The sequence below is a fragment of the Etheostoma spectabile genome, unplaced genomic scaffold (assembly GCF_008692095.1).
Source record: "Etheostoma spectabile isolate EspeVRDwgs_2016 unplaced genomic scaffold, UIUC_Espe_1.0 scaffold333, whole genome shotgun sequence".
Classification (NCBI taxonomy): domain Eukaryota; kingdom Metazoa; phylum Chordata; class Actinopteri; order Perciformes; family Percidae; genus Etheostoma; species Etheostoma spectabile.
This window is the reverse complement of record NW_022605586.1, coordinates 448747-457692: the sequence shown is the minus strand read 5'-3', so window position 1 is coordinate 457692 and position 8946 is coordinate 448747. Positions and strand designations below refer to the sequence as shown.

The following is an 8946-nucleotide window of genomic DNA, read 5'->3' as shown; positions in this document are numbered from 1 at the left end:
AAAGGAGGCATCTTGCTGCTAATTAGCTTTAGCTACAGTCACTGTAGGACAGGCTTGAACTATTGGTAGGCCACGCTCGCGCAGAAAAATGTTGAAATTTGGAAATAGCCTACTATGTCTACAAAAAATGTATAGTCCAGTGATTTATAAGTATCCAAGAGCCGCTGCTCATAGTTTCTCTCAGAGAAAAAGCCAGATTATCAGCAAAAATATGCAAGCAGAGGCAGGAGCAAGCAGCAAAGCGTCTGCACTGGAAGAAGCAATAACTTGACTCAATCCACACAACGCTCTTTAGCAAGTAAAAATCTCTACTTTCATTCATTATTCATTACTCTACTTATTCAATTTTATAGCATTTGAAAAAAAGTGGTTTTGAAACAGTATTAAGTAAAAGTGGACTTATTCCAGTCTGTGATTATTCATCAACATCCATTCCTTTAATTTTAGTCTAAACAATTCATAATTTCTCCTTTTCTAACTCAAACATTAGGTATAATTTCCTATGAATTAGGTTGATTGACCATAAATTCCAAAAATAACTGTAAAACTAAAGAAAAAAAAGCATCAAAAGTGTTGAAATAAAGGACAAAAACGTGAGGAAAAAGTTAAAAACACTGATAAAAAGCGTTAACAAAAGTGTTGAATTTTAATTTTGACAAGAAGACAACACAAGGGTTAAAACATAGTTTCCAAGAGCCGCTTGTACCGCTTGTTTGTTTAGACCAGTCTTTAGAATTGACTTCACGTTGGTTGCACCAGCCAAACTTAAGCGTAGGCTTAACCACGCCTGGTATTAGCGATGAGCGTTCATGTGAACTATGGCTATTGCCCAGCAGGATACGTTGTACATGATTTTCCTCTATTTCGTAAAGTTGCAGCCATTTTTAATGGAAAAACAAAAGGTAATTTCACTGACTTTGACATCGGAAAATTGATAGAGCTGTCCAGTCAGCACAGACACACGCTAACTGCCAAACAACATGACAGACAACTTTAAATTTATATTAATCATCATTTCACTGCAATTGATATTTGCACTAGTAATAATGGTCTTATAATAATTAATAATTTTGTATATTGCACACACTTTATATTGCACATACTTATATTTATACTGTTTATACTCTTTTTACTTACTCTGTTTATTTTCTTTTTTCGGAGCCTTGCAAGGAAATCTCGCTGTATTGTATATTGTGAATGTGTAGTTGAATCTGTCTAAGTCTAAGTCTGAATCTACGTCTAAGTCTAACAGACAACATAAAGACAGAAAACAAAGGCCATCAACGATTGCTCTGGAGGTATGTAGAAACTAGAGCCCCACCAACATATCGGCAGATATTAGGCATTTCATGATCTATCAGTATTGACATTAATAATGATTTTTTTATATATTCATTCATCAGAATCATTTATAATGACAAATAAATTTGTTTTGTAATTTAAGGTGTAAGAGTTGGTTTATAACTTCCACACTAGTACATTTTGTGTTTTTATTTAATTTAACTGCAGTCATAATTACGTCCTGTTAACGTCCCGTTTTTGTCTGAGGAAAGCAAAAAGCTGCAAATGAGGAAGAGTGAAACAATTCTGAGAAGTAGGTGATCACGACACACAGGGCTTTTTATTTCAATCTGTGGTGACTCACTCAGTGTGTGTGTGTATATGTGTGTGTGTGTGTGTGTGTGTGTGTCAGTATATATGTGTGTGTGTGTGTGTGTCAATATTGTATGTGTGTGTGTTTGTGTATGTCAGTATGTGTGTGTGTGACAATATGCGTGCGTGTGTGTGTGTGTGTGTCATTACGTGTGTGTGTTTGTATGTGTGTATTATTACGAGTGTGTGTGTATGTGTCAACTTAGTATGTGTGTGTGTGCGTGTGTCAACTCAGTACGCGTGTGGGTGTGTCAACTCAGTACGTGTGTGTGCGTGTAAGTGTGTTTGCGTGTGTCACTATTGTATGTGTGTGTGTGTGTGTGTGTGTCGTCGTGTGTGTCAGTATGTGTGTGTGTGACAATATGCGTGTGTGTGTGTGTGTCATTACGTGTGTGTGTTTGTGTGTGTATCATTACGTGTGTGTGTCAACTTAGTACGTGTGTGTGTGTGCGTGTGTCTACTCAGTACGCGTGTGTGTGTGTCAACTTAGTACGTGTGTGTGTGTGCGTGTGTCAACTCAGTATGCGCGTGTGTGTGTGTGTGTCAACTCAGGATGTGTGTGCGTGTGTGTGACAACTCAGTATGTGTGTGTGTGTGTGTGTGTGTGTGTGTGTGTGCGTGTGTGTGTGTGTAGATGATTATACTGCTCAAACTGTTGGATCAGTTTCATAATCTTTCACTTCCTCCTCCAAGTAACTTGTTCACTCAACTTAAAGATCCCACGGCCCTTTATGAGGTTTTATTAACATAAATTAAATTATAATATATATGTTATGAAGAACTGGTCAAAATGATTAAGCTATGTGTCATCTGTAAGACCTGATTTCATGTAAACGCAAAAATAAGGTTGAATTCTTTTAATAAGAATTAGTGTCTTTATCATTTTGTTCATGATGTGCTTATGTTTAACTGCTGTTTTACTTAATGCTCAAATCCTCCTTTTGTCATGTTGAATCTTTTGCTCAAGAACCGTTTTTTTCCTTATCTTCAAACAGCATCTTTATATTTTTTATGCATGATGCATGTATGGTAACTGCTGTGCAACTTAACGCACAAATCCTCCACCTCCCCCCGTCATGTTAGGTTGTATGTTCCGTGCGCAGATGGCACATATGTTTATGTTACTAAAAAATAAATAAAAAATAATGCATAGTGATGTCCCCTAAATGGTGGCTGAAGTGAAACAGCAGCTTTGTTCTGCAGGAGCAGAACTGAAACTCAGCAGCTAAAAACGAACATTTGTTTTTGGTTGTCTTTGTTCGAGCTGGTTGTAGTTAAATGAGTCAGTGTGACATTTAAAAGGTGCTTTGTCTACCTTCCCTTATTTGTCCATGATAACTAGCTTGTGTCATTGTTGTTTCTGCTGTTTCAGTTCATATTTGGATTTACAGTGGCTAGAATAAGTTTACACACCCAGGCTAAAGTTGATTAAAAAGAGGATTAAAAAACACCTTTTGGAAATTGATCTTCTTGCCTTAATTCAAAAAATGTTGAAAATCCAACCTTTAAGGACACCAATTTTCTTTGTGAATGAATAATGTATCGTAAATAAATGAAGCGCTAGTCTTTACATAAATAAAGACATTTGCACCATAACGTGATGCATCAAGTTGCAAATGTCACACTAAAAAAAAATTCACCAGAATGCAGAAAGATATTGTGTTTAAAAAATTTTTTTAATCTGCCCCCAGTGTTTGTCACCTTTTCTTGAAGGTTTTGTTATTTGTTTTAACCTATTATTGCCTTTCTTCATTTCTCTTTTCTATTGTCTTTTTTTTCTTCTTAATGTTTGTCTTTTTTTCTAAGATTTTCATTGCCATTTTTTCAAAGATTGTCGCTTTTTTGAATTTTTTGTCACTTTTGTCACTTTTGTCGCCCTAGTGTTCCCTCCCTTCTTTCTATTGTTTTTTTTTCAAAGTTTTTATTGCTGTTTTGAAGTTTGTGTCTCTTTTTTTGTTAATAGGGGCTTACACTTGTTAAATAAAGGTTAAAAAATAAATACATAACTTTACTTCCTTAGTCAGTTGTGATGCTCACATTATACATTATAAAGTATAATGTATGTGTCTCACAGTCCTGACATGATGTCAGAGTTTCTGGAGGTTTTTTTGCAGTTGAAGTGAAGCTAACCACAAACTTCCTTTTCAGCTCGCTGCAGTGGTTTAACTTCCTTCTTCCTCTCCGCTGCAGGCCTCAAACGGCCTCAAACGGCCTCAACGGCCATCTTGCTTGATCATTTTCTTCTCACATGTGCACGTTTTAAAAACGTCAGCGATGCACAGTTTTAGGTTTTGTGTTGCATTTATGAATACAAATATATTGCAATTGAAATATATACACACATATACACACATACACACACACACATATGTATATATATATATTTACACACACACACACAAACGCACATATATATATATAGCAATACATTTCTTGTCCCGCCTATGCACCACTTGTCTATGCTTGAATATCACATTGCACTTTTCTGCTGTTATTTGCACTTCTGGTTGGACGCACACTGTCGTTGTACTCTGCAATGACAATAAAGTTGAATCTAATCTAATCTAATGAAACAGGGACCATTTGTAACACAAACCTGGACTGAACTACCAGGGTCAATTAATAATTTTCAATTTTATATTGCACATACTTTGTATTTATACTGTTTCTGTTTCTTTTCTTTTTTTGGAGCCTTGCAACAAAATCTCGCTCAACTGTATGTTGTGAATGTGCAGCTGAATGACAATAAAGTCTAAGTTATAAAAATGTAGATTTAGGAAACACACTGTGTGATTACAACCACTCTGTCTTCCCCTTTACTCGTTCTTTACTGCATCCCTCTTTCACACAAACAGCAATAAAAAAAAATAAAAAAATCACAGTGACTGCTCTCACCTCTTACTTTTAGTGTGAAATTCTTTTTTTTTATCAATTCTGCACAGAGCTCTAAAACGTGAGCAATGCAGGTTTGAAGTTATTGCTTTGTGTTCTGTAATGAAGTGGGACCATTTGAGAGGAAAAACCTGGACTGTAACCTGATTATAAAAAAGTAGATGTATGCAACACAGCGTGCGATTACAACTCTGTCTTCCCCTCTTTCACAAAAACACACACAGCAATAAAAACCGTTGCCTTCAGGAAACACCTGTTGCTTGGTTACCTGAGAGGTGAGGTAGGCAAGGATGGATCTCTGTGTGTGGAGGATTATTTTCGGCTCTTTCTTGTCCTCAGCTGGTCCTTCTGTCTGGCTGCTGGCGGCTTGACAGGCACTGGGTCGCCTCCAAAAGCAGGGCGACGACGCATGTATTCAAAGCTATGAGGAAGGAAGTGACACGTGAACCCTTCAGAAAGAGGAATGAGACATTTTTGTCTTTATATGGCAATGCACGCTGCCTGCAAGTTAAGGTGACCTCGCGGCGCTGGGTTGGGACGGTGTGTTGACCTCGCGTTATACCGACATCCCGTCGACCACACAACTTTTAGTTTTTTCTGGGTCAAAATCCTTAATGAAACCTTTTTTTCCAAATTTGTTGGTATTTTTCTACACTTTTCTTGATGTTATTGTAGATTCTTTTCAGAGATTTTTTAATCATTGTTGATTTTATCCATCAATTTTGATGTTTTTGTTGATTTTTCTGATTTTTTTATGTTTGTTGATTTTTTTTCAACGATTTTGATGTTTTGGGGATTTTTGTCAGAATTCTCTTTGATGTATTTGTTCATTTTTTCATTTTCAGAGTTTTTTGAAGATTTTTTTGGATGTTGATTTTTTTCAGCGTTTTATTTCAACAATTTCTTTCAGCAATTTTGACAATTTTGTAGATTTTTTTTAGAATTTGTTTTGAGGTTCATGGATTTTTTTCAGCGATTTTGATGTTTTTCTTGATTTTTTCCCTAGATTTTTTGATGTTTGTTGATTTTTTTCAGAGATTTTTTAATCTTTGTTGATTTTTTCCCAGCGATTTTGTTGATGTTGATTTTTTTTCAGCAATTTCTTTCAGTGATTTTGATGTTTTTGTTGATTTTTTTGTCAAAATGTTTTTGGCGATTTCTTTGCAGGTTTCTGTCATTATTTCCAACGTTTTTGTCAATTTATTACAGAGATTTTTTAATGTTTACGTCAATTAATTAATTTGAAGCCCTGTTATTTCCTTCGTTGATTGACGTGTGGATCATTTTCTGGATGAGAGATGTCTGGTCTCTAAAATGTGGATCAGTGTTCCCCAAAGTCCCAAAGGACGTCCTCAGATGTCTTGCTTTGTCCACAACTCAACAATATTCAGCTTCCTGTCCCAGAGGAGAGAAGGGAACATATTCACATTTAACAAGCTGATGTCACAAAAGTTGACCTGATTCATCATAAAAAAACGACCCAAACTGATTACCAGATTATCAGAATAGTTGGCGATTCATTTAATAGTTTAATAATTAATAATGAAGTAATCGATTCATCTTTGCAGCTCTTCTCTCTCTGCTTTATCTGAAAGATCTGTAGATATGCTGTTCTTTATCTGGTCATTCAAACATATATATAGTCTCTAGAGGATACCCCCCCCCTGAGGCTGACGGGACCCGTTGGGACCCAACGAGACCCCATGTATGATTAAACCAATCATATATGGACTGAAAATTAAAGAAATCTATGAGCACCTGAAGAGATTGTTTTGCAGATTGGGCCGATGTATTAAGTACTTATAATATAATATAATATAATATAATATAATATAATACAATATAATATATATTAATGTAATGTTATGTCCACTTAGTGACAGCAGTGGCTTCAACAACATAATAACTAATGACTCAGCAACTGGCTGCAACGTTTCAGCAACTAATAAAGACCCTTCATTAAGGTTCCTGTCGACTTTATCAACACATTTACAAAAAAAACGTTACGTAACATCCCTCTCTCTCTCTTTGTTTGTCTGTCTCTCTCACACTCTCTCTCTTTGTCTCTGTCCCTCTATGTTGCCCTCTCTTTCTCTGTCTCTCTCTATCTCTCTCTCTGTCTTTCTACCTCTCTCTGTCTATTTCTGTCTCTCTCTCAAAATATAACAATAAGAACAAAAGTGATGGATATCAGCATCTACGTGAGAATGAGAATATCACAGCTGTGTGTGTGTGCGTGAGTGTGTATTTCTATGTTTATAATTGTTGAGTGTGACGCCTTGTTGTGTTGATTGATGTTGAAGATGGCAGGACACGAACACCAGCACCACTTCTCTCCCTGTTTCTGCGACTTAATGAGGTCCACTTCTTTCTCTCGGCTGATTAAATGTTATAAAAAACAACCAGAAATAAGTGTGCAGCTAGCTTTAGCTTTAAGTAGCAGCTAAGTGGCCAATCTGAAAGTTCTGGATTCACACGGAAGTGGGTCGGGTTGTCTTGAAATGTGCGGGGCTTTAACCGGTATGTTATTTAAGTTCCAACTGTGCCCTAATTGGGCTCAGCCTGTGGTTGCGCACAGCAGGTCACATTTTTTTGGGACGCTTGGTTAGTGCTGGATAACTGATTCAGAGAAGACATTATGTTACTGATTAGTTTTTGTGTTTACTTAAATAACCGATTAGTAATATCCAATTAAGATTGAACTCGTGACTAGCAGTAACTATTGCATTCTTTTACCAAACACCGCACTTCACACAGAAACCACCCGTCAATATTCCGACCCAAACACAAAAGAACATGTCGCCACACCATCAAGCAGTTTCCACGCATACTCTAGACTGTTTGCCGATTCGACACCTCGAGTCAAGAGCTGTCCGCCGAGCCTCCGGACAAAATGGCGGCCGTACCAGAGGTGTGGGACGAATGGACAGGCAGCTCTCCCTCTACACCCGGTCCGTACGTGACGGTGACTCGCAGCTGTGCCCTTTCAAGGTGCTTGTACTTTTTTTTTTGCTTGGTTGTGTTTTTTTTGTACCTCTGCCGTATCACCACCTTGTCTTCTTTGTGTGTGTGTGTGTGTGTGTGTTCAATTTTTTTCTTCCATCTCTATCCCATCGTGTTCCATCTTTTGTTTTGGACACCGCCACTTGCACAAGGTCGCTGCGCGATTGTCCGCCAGACGTGCCCCACAAGCCCCGCCCGGTACGGACTCAAATCGTGGGTGGCCTGCGACACCCTCCACTACGCGTGGCACATGTAAACACTCTACACAGTCAAGTCGTGATCGGCACGCCTGAGAGATCTGGCTCCCGCGTTTGCTGGACGTGACCGATGGCCTGAGGTGCCCGCCCGTAACGTGACTGCCCCCCACTTCTTCTCACCTCCTACGCACGGCCCAGCGGCTGCTCTCCGAGCGCCGCCTCACGGTGGTGGCACGATGCGCAAAAAAAAAGCACGAGCTGCCGGGGGGCCGTTTCTCTGCCACCAAGGCCGGTGCGGTCTTCTCGTCCCAGTTTGGCCTTCAACGCCCATTCTACGCCACTCTGGTGTTCACGTGCCCAAAAGCACAGGACGTGTGCTGCTGCTCCACTGCTTGCACAACGGGGAAGCGGGCGTTGTCGCCGCAGGCACCAAACCTCTACATCATTCTCCATACAACCACACAGGGCGGGTTGGACAACCTGGACAAGCTTGTCTGCGCCCACGTCAGTGCCCGCTGGCCCCCTCGCCGTGTCCGCAAATCCTCCTCCGTGCTCCGCCTACAACGCCGTTGTGTGCTGTGGCGATAGCCATGCCCTAGTGATTCGCGGCAAGCTCAACAAAGAGGGCGTTCCTCGCGCAGTGGGAAGGGCCGCTTTTGATCGCTCATCGCACGACAGCGTGCGTCTGCCACGCACGGACCGTACCGCCGCACTTGTCAAAAGCGTCGTCAAGCGTGCGGTCCCCCTGTGGGGGGTGGGGTTTGCCGGTGGCGATGGTGACACAGCGGCGGGCGCTGGCACAGTCCAAGGGGCCAGGGAGCATGGCGACATTCTGAACCGACACACCAAGGGTACAAAGCAAAAGAAAGCGGTGTCGCTCTGCCGGAGAGAAAGGCACCCGCACATCCCCCACCTCGTTTGCGGTTGCTGCAAGAGATACATCTGTGGAAGCTGCAGAACGCGGGGCCACGACTGTGCCGAGTGTGTTCGCCCGTAGCCGCTTTCCTTCTGGCACGTCGCGGTGGACGCAGGCCCGCGAACAAAACCTGATCTGTTTGGAACACAAACACCACCACACACACGACACCACACAGACCCCACCACCACACACCACACACACACACACACACACAACCCACCCCCAACACACACACACACACACGCACCACTACACATAACCCACAGAAACACACACCCACCA

At 40.5% G+C, this 8946-nt stretch overlaps 1 protein-coding gene across 1 annotated transcript in view; it reads right to left on the bottom strand.

The window, feature by feature from the left end:
* Positions 1 to 4995, bottom strand: part of lcp1 (lymphocyte cytosolic protein 1 (L-plastin)) — a 41608-nt gene extending 36613 nt beyond the window's left edge. The window contains exon 1 of the mRNA XM_032511199.1: positions 4814 to 4995. The gene's annotated coding sequence lies outside the window, so the exon portion shown is untranslated. The remainder of the gene's footprint in view (positions 1 to 4813) is intronic.
* Between the last annotated feature and the right edge of the window lie 3951 nt (positions 4996 to 8946).